The sequence below is a fragment of the Tasmannia lanceolata genome, unplaced genomic scaffold (genome assembly GCF_043159265.1).
Source record: "Tasmannia lanceolata isolate RefF3 unplaced genomic scaffold, GAP_Taslan_0.1 ptg000006l, whole genome shotgun sequence".
Classification (NCBI taxonomy): domain Eukaryota; kingdom Viridiplantae; phylum Streptophyta; class Magnoliopsida; order Canellales; family Winteraceae; genus Tasmannia; species Tasmannia lanceolata.
In genome coordinates, this window is record NW_027518683.1 from 28214800 (window position 1) to 28232458 (window position 17659).

At 35.8% G+C, this 17659-nt stretch overlaps 1 long non-coding RNA gene across 3 annotated transcripts; it reads right to left on the reverse strand.

The window, feature by feature from the left end:
• Window positions 1–260: 260 nt before the first annotated feature.
• Window positions 261–10240, reverse strand: LOC143880200 (uncharacterized). 3 transcript variants are annotated; one of them, XR_013251585.1, is made up of 3 exons: window positions 9762–10240; window positions 4053–4096; window positions 261–445 (listed from the first exon to the last, which is right to left on the reverse strand). It is a non-coding gene; the product is annotated as an uncharacterized LOC143880200 (long non-coding RNA). The 3 variants fall into 3 exon arrangements; XR_013251584.1 differs by lacking the exon at window positions 261–445 and having other exon boundaries at window positions 3396–4096; XR_013251583.1 differs by lacking the exon at window positions 261–445 and having other exon boundaries at window positions 3396–6022.
• Between the last annotated feature and the right edge of the window lie 7419 nt (window positions 10241–17659).

Consider the following 17659-nt stretch of genomic DNA (forward strand, 5'->3'; position numbering starts at 1 on the left):
TTAGGCCAGCAATTCTCCCCGATCTCGTTAATAGCCTTACAACATGCAGGGCCCAATTTCACATGTTGGCTAATTAAAGAGGAAAAGATTTCCTGCACACACCCTTCTATAGCGTACAGAGAAGCCCAACATGCTTGGATCTGTGGGTCTATTGATGATGGAAAGGTCCCAGGCCATTGCTGAATTTGCTCGGCCCATGTTGTCATGCCCATGGAAACCAAGATCAACAACACTGATATCTCTCTTGCTTTACTCATTCTGGCTACTCTTCTTCTTCCTTTGCTCTTGCTTGAGTTGAGTTTTTTGAGTGTAGAGGGTGGGTTTATATAGAGTTGAGTTGAGGGTAAAGCTAATGAGAAACTTTGTCACGTTTGTTTATCTTTGGAGCAGGAGACTAAGTATGGCAATTCGTCTCATTTAGGTATGGTGTCAGACGATTTTGCCCCTAAACAGATACAATGCATACCATTGTGCGTGCAAACCATTTAATTGGGTCAGATTACATTTGAGAATTGAAATCTAAATTTAATATTTTGGAAAGAACAATGGCTGGCATAGGATAGACCCGAATCCTTAGCCCAATATTGACGTGTATATCAAAAGGGGAATGGTATTGGCACCCCTTGTATATATATATATATATATATATATATATATATATATATATATAACAGAAGAGAAAAGGAGAAAATTATTTGAATTTCTCCCAAAATTCTATGAGAATTACACATCACTTTTTTTTGACTTTTTTTTAACAAAGGCACCCATTCAACCCACATATTTTCAATCCTACCCCCTCCTTTATGCTTTTTAACAAAGGCACCCATTAAAGCCACATAATTTCAATCCTACCCCGCTCCTTTATGCTTTTTTTAATTGAGAGAGCGGTTCCTACACATATGTGTAGAGAGTTCTCTACACACTAGCTTAAAAAACAGTGGGGGCCCACATTGTTTGGGTGATCCAAGCCATCCATTTTAAAGACCCTCACATAGATAGGGTGTCTACAAAAAATCAGATCCATAGGATCATCCCAACCCTACGATTTGTGGAGGTAAAATGGATGTCTTTAAACCTTCACAAATTAGTCCAATTTTTGCCTCCACAGTTCGAATGGTTAGGATGATCCTATGGATCTGATTTTTTGTGGACACCCTATCTATGTGAGGGCCTTAAAAATGAATGGTTTGGATCACCCAAATAATGTGGCCCCCACTGTATTTTAAGCTAGTGTGTAGATAACTTATCTACACATGTGTGTAGGAACCGTTTTCTCTTTTTAATTATGGAAACCTCTATAGATTGGAGGGCTAGGATCAGCCTATGGAAATGATTTTACTGTGTTCCATCACATGGACGGTTTGGATCAACCTATGATGTGGTCCGTACAATTCTTTGTCGGTCCGTGCATCGCACGGGGTTTTTCACTAGTGTGTGTGTGTGTGTGTGTGTGTGTGTGTGTGTGTGTGTGTGTGTCTACATATATATAGAGAGAGAGAACATTTCCTACACACTTGTGTAGGTAAGTTACCTACACACTAGCTTAAAATACAGTGGGGGCCCACATTGTTTGGGTGATCCAAACAATTCATTTGAATGGTCCTCACATAGATAGGGTGTCCACAAAAAATCAGATCCATAGGATCATCCTAACCAATCAAACTATGGAGACAAAAAATGGACTAATTTGTGAAGGTTTATACACGTCCATTTTACCTCCACAAATCGTAGGGTTGGGATGATCCTATGGATCTGATTTTTTGTGGACACCCAATCTATATGAGGACCATTCAAATGAATTGTTTGGATCACCCAAACAATGTGGGCCCCCACTGTATTTTAAGCTAGTGTGTAGGTAACTTACCTACACAAGTGTGTAGGAAATGTTCTCTTATATATATATATATATATATATATATATATATATATATATATATATATATATATATATATATATATATATAGAGAGAGAGAGAGAGAGAGGAAAGTGTCTCTAGTCTCTCCCCTAGATAAGCTTATCTACTCCTCCCTTTAAAAAAACACAGTGGGCCCACGCTGTTTGGATGATCCAAAGCATTCATTTGATAGGTCCTAACATAGATAGGGTGTGCCCAAAAAATCAGCACCAAAGAGTCATCCTAGAACTTCGTTTTGTGGGGCACACCGTGTCCAAAATGGACGCATATAAACGTGGACGTTTATATGTGTCCATTCTGGGTACCACAAGGCCCCACAAAACGAAGTTCTAGGATGATCCTTTGCTGCTGATTTTTTGGGCACACCCTATCTATGTTAGGACCTATCAAATGAATGCTTTGGATCATCCAAACAGCGTGGGCCCACTGTGTTTTTTTAAAGGGAGGAGTAGATAAGCTTATCTAGGGGAGAGACTAGAGACACTTTCCTCATATGTATATGTGTGTGTGTGTGTGAAAAGAGAAGGTACTCCCAGGAGTAGATAACTTATCTACTCCCTACCTTAAAATAACAGTTGGGGCCACATTGTTTGGGTGATCCAAAGCATTCATTTGATGGGCCCTCACATAGATAGGGTGTGCCCAAAAAATCAGCTCGAGAGGATCATCCTAACCCTATGAACTGTGGAGGCAAAAATGGACGTGTATAAACCTGCACAAATTGTCCATTTTTTGCCCCCACAGTTCATAGGGTTAGGATGATCCTATCGAGCTGATTTTTTAGGCACACCCTATCTATGTGAGGGCCCATCAAATGAATGCTTTGGATCACCCAAACAATGTGGCCCCAACTGTTATTTTAAGGTAGGGAGTAGATAAGTTATCTACTCCAGGGAGGACCTTCACTTTTCTCTATCATATATATATATATATATATATATATATATATATATATATATATGAGAAAACGGTTCCTACACATATGTGTAGAGAGTTCTCTACACACTAGCTTAAAATACAGTGGGGGCCCACATTGTTTGGGTGATCCAAGCCATCCATTTTAAAGGCCCTCACATAGATAGGGTGTTTACAAAAAATCAGATCCGTAGGATCATCCCAACCCTACGATTTGTGGAGGTAAAATGGATGTCTTTAAACCTTCACAAATTAGTCCATTTTTTGCCTCCACAGCTCGAATGGTTAGGATGATCCTATGGATCTGATTTTTTGTGGACACCCTATCTATGTGAGGGCCTTAAAAATGAACGGTTTGGATCACCCAAATAATGTGACCCCCATTGTATTTTAAGCTAGTGTGTAGATTACTTATCTACACATATGTGTAGGAACCGTTCTCTCTCTCTCTCTCTCTCTCTCTCTCTCTCTCTCTCTCTCTCTCTATATATATATATATATATATATATATATATATATATATATATAATTTAACTTAAATAAACAATATAAGGAATCAAATGAAACTGCAAATACTATCATTTCCATATTTCTACACTATTTAATATATTCATCAGTTCTCACATCAATGGTACCTCTTCTATACAAAATACATATTCCACTTTCATTTCCATTTCCCTTTGCAAATCTACCCCTGTCTCAACAGGGAAAGTAAAACAGCATTTTATTTCATTCTTCAGTTCCATTCACTCCATATAATACATATTCAATATATGATGTATATGCCATGAATAATGCATATGCCATCTTACTCTTTCCGACTCAACCCACATCTGCAGAGAGGGGATTTTTAATCATTTCATTATTTCTTTTTCTTCTCTTCACCCTGGATGCAAAGGGGGTCAACGTATCACTTCCCATTGGCGGGAGCGGCATACTATTTTATCCTCTTTCTTACCTCTACCACAAGAGGGGCCAACGTATCACCACCCATTGGCGGGTGCAGCGTGAAATGCAATGCATTTTTATGAACATGATGAAATATATGCAATATAATTCAACTATTAGTCACTTTAACTCAAAGTGAAGCAATTAGTAGGAATTCATAACTTTCTTGCATTTCATCATACCCTATTATTCCTAGTTTCCCAATCCAATATAGCAAGAATGTACATATCAAATATATATACTAAAACACACTAAAGTTATTATATCTCTTACCTTCCAATACTTTCCCTTTCCTCTGTATCTTCTTTATTGAGCACCTAAACCCCATTAAAATTAGGATTACTATACCATTAAAAAGCTTAAATATATTATTTTATTTATTATTTTTTGTATTTGTGGACCCCGATCCAAGAGAGAGTTGGGGGACGAGCCCCCAGCGGCCTCTAGGATCATCCACGTGAAGGAGAGCTCTACCAAGGAACTCTCGAAACAGGTGCTACCCTCATAGCAAAGCACGAGTGGCGATATAAACTATGAAATACCTCTCGATTCGGGAACAAGTCCGGATTTGAAACGTACCTAAACAAATTCAGAGTCGCCATCCATGGTATACGGCTATGGATCCTTAAACAAATATGCTCTGTATACCATGGATAACCAGAAATGAATAGGTTCGTGCCTGATTACGAATGGAGAAGGTCCGAAGAGCACCCCCAATTCGCCCGAGTGTGAACACTTGGTCTCTTATGCCATTTTATTAATTTCAAGAAATTTTGGAAAAAATCATATGAAATGGGAACAATCCTCAAGAGTCGTCTACCTAAGCATGCATTTTCTGAGAATAGAAATAATAAGTACATACAAAATAAATGAAAGAAGTGTGTCACCTAAACACAGCTAGATTATGAATGACATACCTAATGGGTGTCTAAGTTCTGGTGGACAAACACATGCATACTACAGCTAAATGTATAAGGTCTGAACAAAATATAACAAATATGATAAGTAGAATAAGCAGGACAATAAAATAAGCAAGTAAATGAGATTTAATAAGCAGTCAAAGTGATAAAGCAGTAAAAGAAATATAGCTAAGCATATAAGCAAGAAATAATAGACTGGTAAGGAGTAAAGATCTACAGCTAAGCATGTAAATGATCAAATAAGAAAATAATCTCGATCTGAAAGAAAACGCACAAGAAAAATGATAACCACAAATACAAAACTCTAAAAAGAAACATTAACAACAAATCCTAAGGCTCTAAAATTGTCCTCGACTCTTGGGTGGTCTGATATTCATCCAAGCAGCCTACGTATCCCCACCTCCACAAGAATCAGAGGGACGTAGTTCTTCACACCTATTCTAAACTATGATGCCTAAGACATCTAGACTTCTATCCTAGACTCGACCTAAAAGACCAAACTAGTTATTAAAGGTTTTTGTACGATTATTTAAATTCCAGTGGATTGTTGATTTTAGAGCACCCTATATGCCCTAACTAAATGCAGGTTAGCCCTAAGCTAATGCAGGTGGTTCCTACAACCTATGTGTAACTAGGTTGTGTTTCCTAGGAAAAATAAAAGGCGGACTAACGCATCATATTCTAGTCATCAGTCGGCGATGTGAATCGTCAACTGACCGGACGGAGGCATTCCTATAACTCTAGGACAAACTCCTAACTCTAAAGCAAACACACAACCATCAAAACACTCTACCTAGGACATACTCCTAACTCTTGAGGAAGAGCTTTTTGGAAAATAAGTTTTTTAAAAATTTACAAAGTTTGGCTGGACCTGGGATAAACATCCCAAGCTGCACTACGTACCTCGTGAGAGAGGATCAAGCCAACGTAGTTCTGAAAATATTTCGAAATAAAGATGCTAAACAAGTGTGATTCACAAACAAGTAAACAAGTGCGCTCACAAACAGGTAAACCAGTGTGGTCACAAACAAGTAAACTAACATGATCACAAACAAGTGAAAGGCCAATAAGATAAAACATGTCTAAAGGAAAAGACACCCCTGAAACAAATGAGACAAAGCAAGACTCTTATGAGGCTCCAAGTAACCTTATCATTGTTCATGCAATGAGGGAAGAGTTCTAAAAATGATTAAAACATCTAAAAGGCTGGGTAAGCCTACTAAACAAAAGAGGAGAGTGTTACTAGAACCGAGCAAATCCCTTAAAGATGGGCTTGGGCTATATCCTTCATCGCCTTTGTAATGAATGGGAAGGATCTGATCTCTAGCAAAATGAAAACCATAGGAAGGTGAGACTAATGAAATTAAATCAATCTCAAGGGACGAAGAAGAAAAGCTAGAAAAGATTGGATAATTTTTCTGTAAACTGCCTAAAGAAAGAACAAATTAAAAAAAAATTGTGAATCCAATTCCATCCAATCACACAACTAGACACCACTAGCAACCTTACCCATTTATTCATTCCCTGCAATATTATGAGATACTGAAAGAAAGCCTAACAAGCTTTGCATCATAAAAATCTTGTGAACTCTGTTAAAAGAAATCCAACCTATTACTATAATCAAATCCAAAATATTTAATTTGAGAACCTTAAGTAAACTTGATTCCATGAATTGGGTATAATATTTAAAGAGAACCGAATAAATTTTTATAACCCACACGAACAGGCTACTTAATAAATGTGCATTGTATGGACTGTTATTATACCACCCAAGGAAACAATCTCCAGATGTATTAAATGTCTCGGTCACAATTAAAACATGACAGATTTTTATACCAATTTGTGTGTTACCCAAAACATACAGAGCAAACCAATTTTATACCTCAAGCAATATAGTATTGTTTTACAAATAAATAAAAACCAGCTAATTTTATGACAGTTCCCAATTGAAGGAATCCAAATAATACATCTTTCCTACTTATATGTCTAAAAACAAAAATTGAACATTCACAATTTTAAATACACCCAAACTGCTTTATGAATTGAACTAGTTCATGAACTGAATCATTTCGTGAAATAAACCAGTTCATAAAATGAAGTGAACTAATAGGATACAGAGCATATCATTATGCACAGAATATATATATATATATATATATATAATTTGTGTCTATTTCCTCATGACTGGTAAATAAAACAAAATCATGGCGGGTACTTTGGACAAAACCATAATAATCATTCAAAATGATCATCCAAATATTCCTAAAATTACATAGCAACAACAGAACTTTACTTGTTATAGATCTTGCACCCATTTGCATTAAACAGATAAGAAAGAACTAATGCTACTCAATAACTCAGGGCTATTTTCCAACCATAACTTCTAAAAGAAAAATATTCCAATGAAGTACAAAATATCATTGAACCTGTAAAAGAGTTAATATCATTCTCCAAGCCACCCCTTACATGGAGCTTCATTTCACGATTTCAATTTTTTTTACACGGACCTTAAAATATCTAATTTTTCGAGCATCGAGATTTATTAGCCAAGAACTAAACATCATATTCAAGTTTTACTAGAAAATTCCCAGAGAAGGTATCTATTAACTAATTTTTATAATAAAAACAGCCACAAAATTCCCTATCAAATCCCTAATAATAATAATGATAATAATTTTGGTTGATTATGAAGATCAAATAGTGTGAGAAGGGATAACAGCTGCTAAAATATGGATATGTTAACAAAACTGTGTGGACTGCCACAGGCATTTTCATGTTTCGATACCAAAATAAAAGCTACTATGGTCATTGCTCTATTCCAACAACATAATGTGGGTTGGGCTGTTGTGGAAAGGGTTAAACCAAGGGTTAATTCAAAACAAGGGCTGAAACTGGGGCTGATTTCAAAACAGGGCTGATTCAACATAAAAGCTGAAACAAAGACTATAAAATTTTCATCAATTCATTCAAGATACAAGGAGTTTTAAAGAAAGAGATTTTCTTATAAACTCATCACCGAGACATGAGGGTTATGATTAAGATAAAATCCAGCCATACAAACTAAGGTACCAAAATATGGTAAATGGGATATCACTCGCAGCCGAGCTATTAGAGGCTAATTATGATGACCTTACTATGCTCCCATAACTACCCCCTACCGTAAAGTTCTCTACAAAATTAAAAGGTAGATATACTTAAACTGAAATTGAGCATATACGTGATTACAAAGACACAACTGAACCGAAATTGTACATACACACAATGAAATAAACTCATCTAAACTATTGCATATGTCACTCCAATTTACATTTCCAAGATTAAAGCTTATGTTTCAAGAGTAAATGCAAAGGTAGGGCAATACAATTACTGAAAACTTAAAACTGAATAAAAGATGTTCTTAGGATCGAGTATATAAAAAAAAAAAAAACAAAGAACATGGGGGCTGTCATTATCAAGGATATGAGTAATGAAGATAGCCACACTCTCATCACAACATTCATAGCAGGCCTACTTCCATTAAAAACCGTATCATAGAATGGGAAATATTATGATGTACAATGATGCCAACGTTTCCTTGCTAACACAAAACATGAACTGACAGGTCCTTCCTCATGCTTTGATAGAAAAGAAATATAAAGTATTTGCAACAGGTTATGTTTATATATTTTTTTTAAACAAGATTTTCTATATTTCAGAAATTTCATAAGACAAATGAAGACAAGTTCATCATGACAACTATCAATTAACCATATATTTCCAAATCACATCATCTGATAATACAAGCATAACCCATTCACTCTATTTTGAAACATTAAACAGGGTCCTCTCATGTTACCTACTGATTGAATATAATAACCTCATATGAGAAGCAATCAATGCATATAAAACAACACAGCATCAAATATCTGAATTTGAAAACCTCCTTTTAGTTTCACTATTTTATTAACAATACTTTCTGTTTCTTCATGTATCACCCAAATAGGATATCCAGATTTAAATAACACATTACACACACAAGGCTTCCAATAACATGTCACAGCAAGAATATGAGTGACATAATAATATCATTATCATTTCAAAGCAACATAAAGAATAGTCTCCCCCTAATTTCACTATTGTCATTTTCCCAAACGTGATTTATATCACTGTTATCCCCAAACAGAATCCTCTCTTAGCACTTCACAAACAAATTGCAATAGAAATAAAGGTCGTCGGAACACCTTTCAAATAGACAGAATTAATCATAGGGAAAGACTCAAATCCCAATATTTCATTACAATGAAGAGAAAGTATTCGGCAAATACAAGGGCTGAAATGAAAATGACTCTTATTAAGACATTAAAACACGTAAGCATATAATTTGGATTCCAGGCTCATAACGTCCATAAATAAGGAGCCTATAATATTCAATTTTACATGAACAATTTTTCAACATTTCTTTTCTAAAAAAAAATCATTTTGTATAATTATAGAGGAAACAAAATTGAGAACTTTGTAAACTTTAATAAACACAACACATGGAATAATCAATAGGTTATCTTTGAAATATACAAATGAATGCGTTTAAACGACTTCCATTATAAACTTAATCTATATTTTCTATGAAATATACAAAAGGTAGCACATCCATAAATAAATCAGAACAGAGAAATTATCAAGTCATTTGAATTGATGAAACTATTAATTGAAAAATGGCCTTGGTAATCACACAGGATTAACCATCATGTAAATGGAGTAAAAGAAGTGTCCAGAGCATATAGGCTATTTCTATCAACAATTTCATGAAAATGTCAAAACAGAGCATGTAATCCTTTGAACCACTAGCTTCAGACATGTTTCACAAAAAAAAAAAAAAAAAGTAGATGTGCACAGAATGTGTAAACTCTATTTTCTTCATATCATTTCATCAATGAAACTACTCAAAATATACATCGAGGACAATTAAAAATTTTGATTCATTCAAAAAAGATCAGTTAAAGCTATTCCAAGCCATTAAATTCTTATTTAGGCAACTTAAACGAGCAATCAAAGAGCAAGAATATTTGTCCCACAAAACAATTACCTGAACTGTTCAAAGAGCCTAACCAAATGAGAAATGATTATAATCTCTTCTTCTTCTTCTTCCTCACTTTGCCAAGAGCCTTTGATCTCCCCTCTTGAATAAAATCTCAACTCTTTCTGTCTTTTTCCTAGAGTCGGATTGAAACTCTAAAGGCTTATAGGTTGAAGAAGATGGAGACCTAGCAAGAAAGTGACTGGCCGGAGCTAGATCTGGGCTCAGACGAGATCAATCGGAGAAGAAAGGTGAAGAAATTAGGATTTCTAATTAGAAAAAAACAAAATTGCAAGGCTTCCAAAACAGATCTAAGAAGGCAAAGTGAATCAACAACTTATAAAGGAGGAAAATCAAAGACAAGGTCTCGGCTGGAGCTCCGGCAAGCTTGCCGGAGAAGACGAAGTTAGGGTTTGAGGGATGAGATCTAGTTTCTCTTTCTATATTTTCTCTAACTCTCTCACTAAAAAAAAAGTTTAGAAAAACCTTATCCTGTAAAATGAGGGCCCTTGCCTTCTATTTATAGATGTTTAGCTTAATTTATGCCCCTCCAAGCTACATGGACACCCTCTTTTAGAATATTTCAACTTGGTTTAGTTTTGAATGGGGTGGTCCACAAAAAAAAAATGGTGTAATGAAAAATTAGAAAATAAATTCGTGCCCCTTTAAATGTCCAGGGACACCTTCCTACTGCTATTTAGACAACAAATTACTCTGACAAGACAACCCTCAGACTGGATAAACTACCCCCGTTCTGCTACACTATTTTACACTAAGCTACCTACCTTTCTTGTTCGCTAGGCAAACCGCGACGGATTTTTCTGAAATTTTAGAGGGACCTAAATAGGACCCTAACCTACCTTAAGGCACAATTTGGGACTCTAGAACACTTGTTCACTAGGGTTTCTAATCAACCAATGCTATTAGGGTTCAGTCAAAATGGGGTGTCTACAGTATTATATTCATGGCCTTCAGGTTGGTGAATCAACTCTTGGCAGCAAGTGCCATTAATTGGTTCAAGCCAACAATCTTAGTATGTGCCAAAGAAAGCCAAACTTTACAACTTAGGTCTATTGCATTCAAAGTGGGCTTACTTTTAACAAAAAAGAAGTTAGCCAATTTAAATTTAAGCTAGGGGCTCTAATATTTATAGAAGATTCGCAGCACCACAAGTTTCCTAAAAACTTCCAACTAGTGTTTTTAGCAACTCAACTTCTTGGGGGCATTCAATCACACAAATGAAGTGCAAATAATTAGGACAGAGATCTGTTCGGCCACCAAAATAGCATGCATGGTCATGAATAATCATTTCCATAGAAATCGACAAACATTGTTACATAATAAGCCAACACTCTAGATACCCAAAGCATGTACAGAAATTGTGCAGTTCCTTAACTTTTTAAAAAAAAATTACATTCCAACAATTAAAAGAAGAAATGGTTTCAGAAGCTACATGCTAGATTTGATGTATCTTTTTGAAATAAGAAGATAAAGAACAAATCTCATACCAGTTGCTTCATATGAATTCTCAAAACCTTAGCTACCCACCCATTCATCTTCTTCTTCTTTTTCTTGTCCAACACTTTTTCTCTCTCCCACTAGAAAATTCCGAAGTTTTTTTCTTCTCCATCTCTCTTTCTATTTCTCAAACCCTCTCAATCTCTTTATTTTCTTCCTCTCTCTCTCTCTCACATGAGCTCTTTGAAATTTTCCAAAGAGTTAGAGAGTTGCACCATTCTTATACCCAACAGCCCATTGATATTAATTTAACTTTACCTTTTTGGCTCCTGAAATAACTCTCATCAACTAGCACTATTATGATGAGAACCCTTAGCAGTAATTCATCAAATTAGTTAGATATAAAATAATAACATCCCCTTCATATGATCCCATTATCTATATCTGCATAACATATAGATACATTGACTTTGTATATCAGATATAGATATCTGCCGATCTTTTTAAAACAGCTATACCTGCATATACATGCAATTATCCATAGATCATCTATCTGCCTACATAACATAACAGCCTTTTCCTTTTTATTTGTTATTTGTATTATTTTTGTGTTTGAGGGAGCCACATATCATACCATATTCCACTAAATAGGTATCTGTATTATGATCCAAGTCTAAATATACCTATTCATCTTTCCACTAAATAGGTATCTATATTATGATCCAACTCCAAGTTATTCTTTGTATTAATCCTTACATCTCCTACAACCGGTGGAATGAAATCCAGTTTTGGTATGTTGGGAGATGTCATTATTGCTGAACCCAATGCCTACATTGCATTTGCAGGTAAAAGAGCCCAATGCCTACATTGCATTTGTGGGTAAAAGAGTAATTGAAGAAACATTGAATAAGACAGTATCTGACGGTTCACAAGCGGCTGAGTATTCATTCCATAAGGGCTTATTCAATTCAATCGTACCACGTAATCCTTTAAAAGGTGTTCTGAGTGAATTATTTCAGCTACATGGTTTCTTTTCTTGGAATCAAAATTAAAGTAATGAAAATCTCTAGTAGAATAAATTCAATCGAATCGAAGTGTTGTATATTTCTATATCTCCAGAGAACCTCCATTTTTTACTTGACTATGAATTCCTATTGGATCGGATTCTAACAAATTTTTCGGGAACTCATAATAAACCCCTTATTCTCCTTATTAAAAGATAAGGATGGGAGAACAAGAATAATAAAGCGGATTATCATACGCCTATTTTGTGTAGAAAGATGAATAGGTACATTTATTTAGTTCTACATTCCTTGCACCTATTATATACTTATAATACTTATAATAGATAAACTTATCATATCATTTGTAACAGGTACAAATATTAAATCGAGGCACCTATTCTATGACTGATCTCAACTTACCCTCTATTTTTGTGCCTTTAGTGGGCCTAGTATTTCCGGCAATTGCAATGGCGTCTTTATCTCTTCATGTTAAAAAAAAACAAGATTGTTTAGATCTGATGGGACCAAATCTCATCAATTTATTTCAACACGTGGACTTAGATCATAATATAGATAAAAGGAAAAGGTTGTTAGGCTATGCATGCAGATACATGGTCTATGGATAAATGATTGTTTATGCAGGTATAGCTGTTTTAAAATAGATCGGGGGATATCTAAATCTGAAATAGAAAGTCAATGTAACTAAATCCACACGCAAGGTGTCACCCAAAAGTGGGCCACATGTGAGAGGAGTGTTAAGTGCCACTGACTCTAAAATCTTAAGCTTTTGAGTTTAATTGGTGGGACCTACATGTGAGGAGAGTGTTAAAATATAGATGATTAAATACCACCGACTCTAACATCTTAAGCTTTTTTATTAAATGGTGGGACCCACATGTGAGGAGAGTGTTGAAGTGTAGATGATTAAGTAACAATAACTCTACATCTTAAGATTTTAGAATAATTGGTTGTCTTACATGGCAAGTCATGGGTTCACCACTTTGGTATTAAAGTCCACATGTAAGGCAAACCCAAAAGTGGGCCATAAGTGAGAGGGAGTGTTGAGGTATAGATGATTAAATAACATCCACTCAACATCTTAAGCTCTTTAAGAATTCCGTTCTCATCCTTTGTCCATCTCTCTCTCTCTCTCTCTCTCTCTCTCTCTCTCTCTAAGGATTTGTAGAGAATTTTAGAAAATGATAGAATTTAATGGGTTGAAATCTTATAAAAATAAATAACTTTTAAAATGACTAAAATACCCTTTTTGCTCCAAAAAACTTCCACTTTTATCCTTTTAGTTGCAAATATTATAATTTATCCTTTCTAACTTGTAAAATTATGGGGAACTGTTATCAGCACTACCATATTTTGATGAGGACTGAAATTCCAAGGATAGGCCCAAGTACTATTCTATTGGCAACTTATGAGGAGGGAAAATTAGGTTCCTAACAAGTTTTAAGCTTTTAAAAACTCTAACCCAATTTTGAAGATTTAAGAGATCAAAAAAGCAATTAAGCATACAAGTTAAATCCTAAGTGCAATGCAAATATAAAGCAAGAGATAAGAGAGAGTGCACCCTAGATTTAAAGTGGTTCGGTCCTCAGAACGCGAGGCCTACTCCACTCCACCAACCAAACCCGTTGATGGCTTCACTATGTTGATCTTCTTAACTTCGGCGAAGATCGGTGCCAATTACAATTCCAATTGCCTTTAACCTTGGTGGCAATCCTCACCACGGAGAGAGGGCTACGCTTCTCCGAACACTCGCCCAAATATAATTGTTTGAACAAGAAATAAAGAACAAAAAAATCCCTCACAAGGGTTTACAAAGTTTGAAGAAGATGTACAAATTAGAGCCTATGATCCAAGTCCTAATTCTAGAGGATGAGAGGCATAAACAAGCTTAATACACTCTTAGGATATTCCAATAGGCTTTTAGAGTATTAGGATTTATGGTTGTGGAGTTTAGAACTCCCATATATATAGAAAACCCAAATATGACCGTTTGAGGGGCATAGTGGTAATTCTGGAAAAAACCCCAACGACTATATTTTTGCTCCCAACATAGTGGTCTCGGAGTTCCGGGAATACAAATAGAAGTTGGAAATTGATCACTGGACCATTTCTCGGAGCTCCGAGGATTCTCTCGGAGATCCGAGAATTATCTCGGAGTTCCGAAAAGCCTATATGCAACTGGTTTTTCATTTTTGTTTCTTATTTATTTGGGCTTCCAACTCTACACCAAGTTGGGATTGTTTATGAGGATTCCAAAGTGTTGGAACACCACAAGGACAATCTCTTAAATATTTAGGGGTGTGTGATTTACTTCATTTATGCCTCTAAACACCTAAACTAGAATTGGATCTTTACATTCTAAAACGACTTCGATCTTCAATTGTGATGCTTCAAGTCTTCATGCGTCTTGGATCTCCGATGTCTTTGGCCTTCCGAATGCGGTCCAATGAGAGCTTCTTGGCCTCAATCCAAGCAATCTTGTCTTAACACAATCATGATCTACAACTTAGACATTCAAACACATTAGTGATATAAAATCACTTGTGTATTGGAATCATCAAAAGAAGATGGGAATGCCAAGGTGGGAACCATTGGGCTTACAATCTCCCCATTTTTATGATGACAAGTACAATAGATTTTCCAATAAAAGCATATATATATTCCTTCCTTAAGCTAGATTTTTCTCCCCCTTTGTCATCAACAAAAAGATAGGGTATGAGAAAAACAAAAGAGATAAAATTTACAATTTTAAGCTCCCCCTTTTTCAAGAAAAAAGACAAACCTAGAACTCCCCCTATTTGGAACACAAATTCAATATAAGAGAGGATTTTAAAATTCAAAGTGAAAGATATACAAAGTATTAAGTGCAAGCCCCTAATCTAAAAACACATATGGAGAGAATCATATGTGGGCTTTGGGAACCCAAGCTTTCTTGGTTCCACCACAATCCCTAATCTTATATGCACATTGGAATTGGTAGTGACCATATATTCCAAAATAATGGCATCTAACATGAGGGTTAGATAAACTAGTCCTATCATAAAATACATGATTAGGTCTATGACTAGCCTTCTTCAAGATTATGTCAATAATTTTATCACCATTTAAGAATCCATGGAGACATAATCTTAACCTTTCATTTTCATTACGAAGATGGGTTATTTGATTTAGGAAATCATTAGTGTCATCTTCATAAGTTTTGGAAGAGCTTGCCACATTTTGGAGTTTAACAATTTGGCAAGATTTCTCATCCAAATTACCCTTAAGGGTTTCAATCTCAAGTTTTAGATTTTCAATTTGAGCTTGAGATTTAAATATGGAAGAAGATGACTAATTTTTCAAAACATCAAGTTCATTTTCTAATTTTGAAATAGGTTTTTTAAGAACTTTATTTTTTGAGATTTGAGAATGCAAAGTAATGCACAATTCATCATATTGTAAGCCCAATGGTTCCCACCTTAGCATTCACATATTCTTTTGATGATTCCAATACACAAGTGATTTTATATCAATACACAAGTGATTTTATATCACTAATGTGTTTGAATGTCTAAGTTGTAGATCATGATTGTGTTAAGACAAGATTTCTTGGATTGAGGCCAAGAAGCTCTCATTGGACCGCATTCGGAAGGCCAAAGACATCGGAGATCTAAGACACATGAAGACTTGAAGCATCGCAATTGAAGATCGAAGTCGTTTTAGAATGTAAAGATCCAATCCTAGTTTAGGTGCTTAGAGGCATAAATGAAGTAAATCACACACCCCTAAATGTTTAAGAGATTGTCCTTATGGTGTTCCAACACTTTCGAACCCTCATAAACAATCCCAACTTGGTGTAGAGTTGGAAGCCCAAATGAATAAGAAACAAAAATGAAAACCCAGTTGCATATAGGCTTCTCGGAACTCCGAAATAATTCTCGGAGCTCCGAGAAATGGTCAAGGGATCAATTTCCAACTTCTGTTTGTATTCTCAGAACTTCGAGAATTTCTCGGAACTCAGAGACCACTATATCGGGAGCAAAAATATAGCCATTGGAATTTTTCCCAGAATTACCACTATGCCCCTCAAACGGTCATATTTGGGTTGTCTATATATATGGGAGTTCTAAACTCCACAACCATCAATCCTAACACTCTAAAAACCTATTAGAATATCCTAAGATTGTATTAAGCTTGTTTATGCCTCTCATCCTCTAGAATTAGGATTTGGATCATAGGCTTCAATTTGTACATCTTCTTCAAACTTTGTAAACCCTTGTGAGGGATTTTTTTGTTCTTTCTTTCTTGTTCGGACAAATGTATTCGGGCGAGTTTTCAGAGAAGCGTAGCCCTCTCTCTGTGGTGAGGATTGCCACCAAGGTTAAAGGCAATTGGAATTGTAATTGGCACCGATCTTCGCCGAAGTTAAGAAGATCAACATAGTGAAGCCATCAACGGGTTTGGTTAGTGGAGTGGAGTAGGCCTCACGTTCTGAGGACCGAACCACTTTAAGTCTCGGGTGCACTCTCTCTTATCTCTTGCTTTATATCTGCATTGCACTTAGGATTTAACTTGTATGCTTAATTGCTTTTTTGATCTCTTAAATCTTCAAAATTGGGTTAGAGTTTTCAAAAGCTTAAAACTTGTTAGGAACCTAATTTTTCCTCCTCATAAGTTGCCAATAGAATAGTACTTGGGCCTATCCTTGGAAGTTCAAGGACAGCACTCCTCACTTTATTAAAAGTACGGCATGGCCCGCACCATAGGATGATCCAAACTGTCCATTAGATGGGCCACAGCCTAAATAGGTTGAGCCCCAAAAATCATTTCCATAGGTTGATCCTAATCCTCCGATCTAGGATCAACCCTCTAACATTCAGATCGGAGGCTTAGGATCAACGTATGGAAATAATTTTTGGGGCACAACCTATTTAGACTGTATCCCATCTAATGGGCCGTGCAGATCATCCTATGGTGAGGGCCATACCATACTTTGAATAAAGTGAGGAGTGCCCTCATCAAAATACAGTAGTGCTGATAACATTTCCCAAATTATATTCTTATCCATTTTATTAACCAGTAATCATAATTAAAATCACTAATTACTATAGTAAATTTAAAATACAAGTTCAGGTTATTTTAGTGGCGTCCTTAGGTGACCGGTCTACCTGTGATGTCACGAGAAATGGAACGGTGAAGATCAAGATGTTCGACAGAGTTTTCTAGTTTGGGCGGTGTGACAAATGTTCCAAAGATACGAAAGAAACTAGAATCACTTGGTTGGTTAAACTCCAGGGGTTGCAGGTATTCAAGTGCAGTGGAGCAATGAAAATCACACGTGGCTATATGGTTCTAATGAACAGAGAGAAGTGTGGCGGATTATATCTTCCTATCGAGGACACGGTGACTATTGTTCCTAAGATCTTGATGGCTAGCTGGAAATGGAGT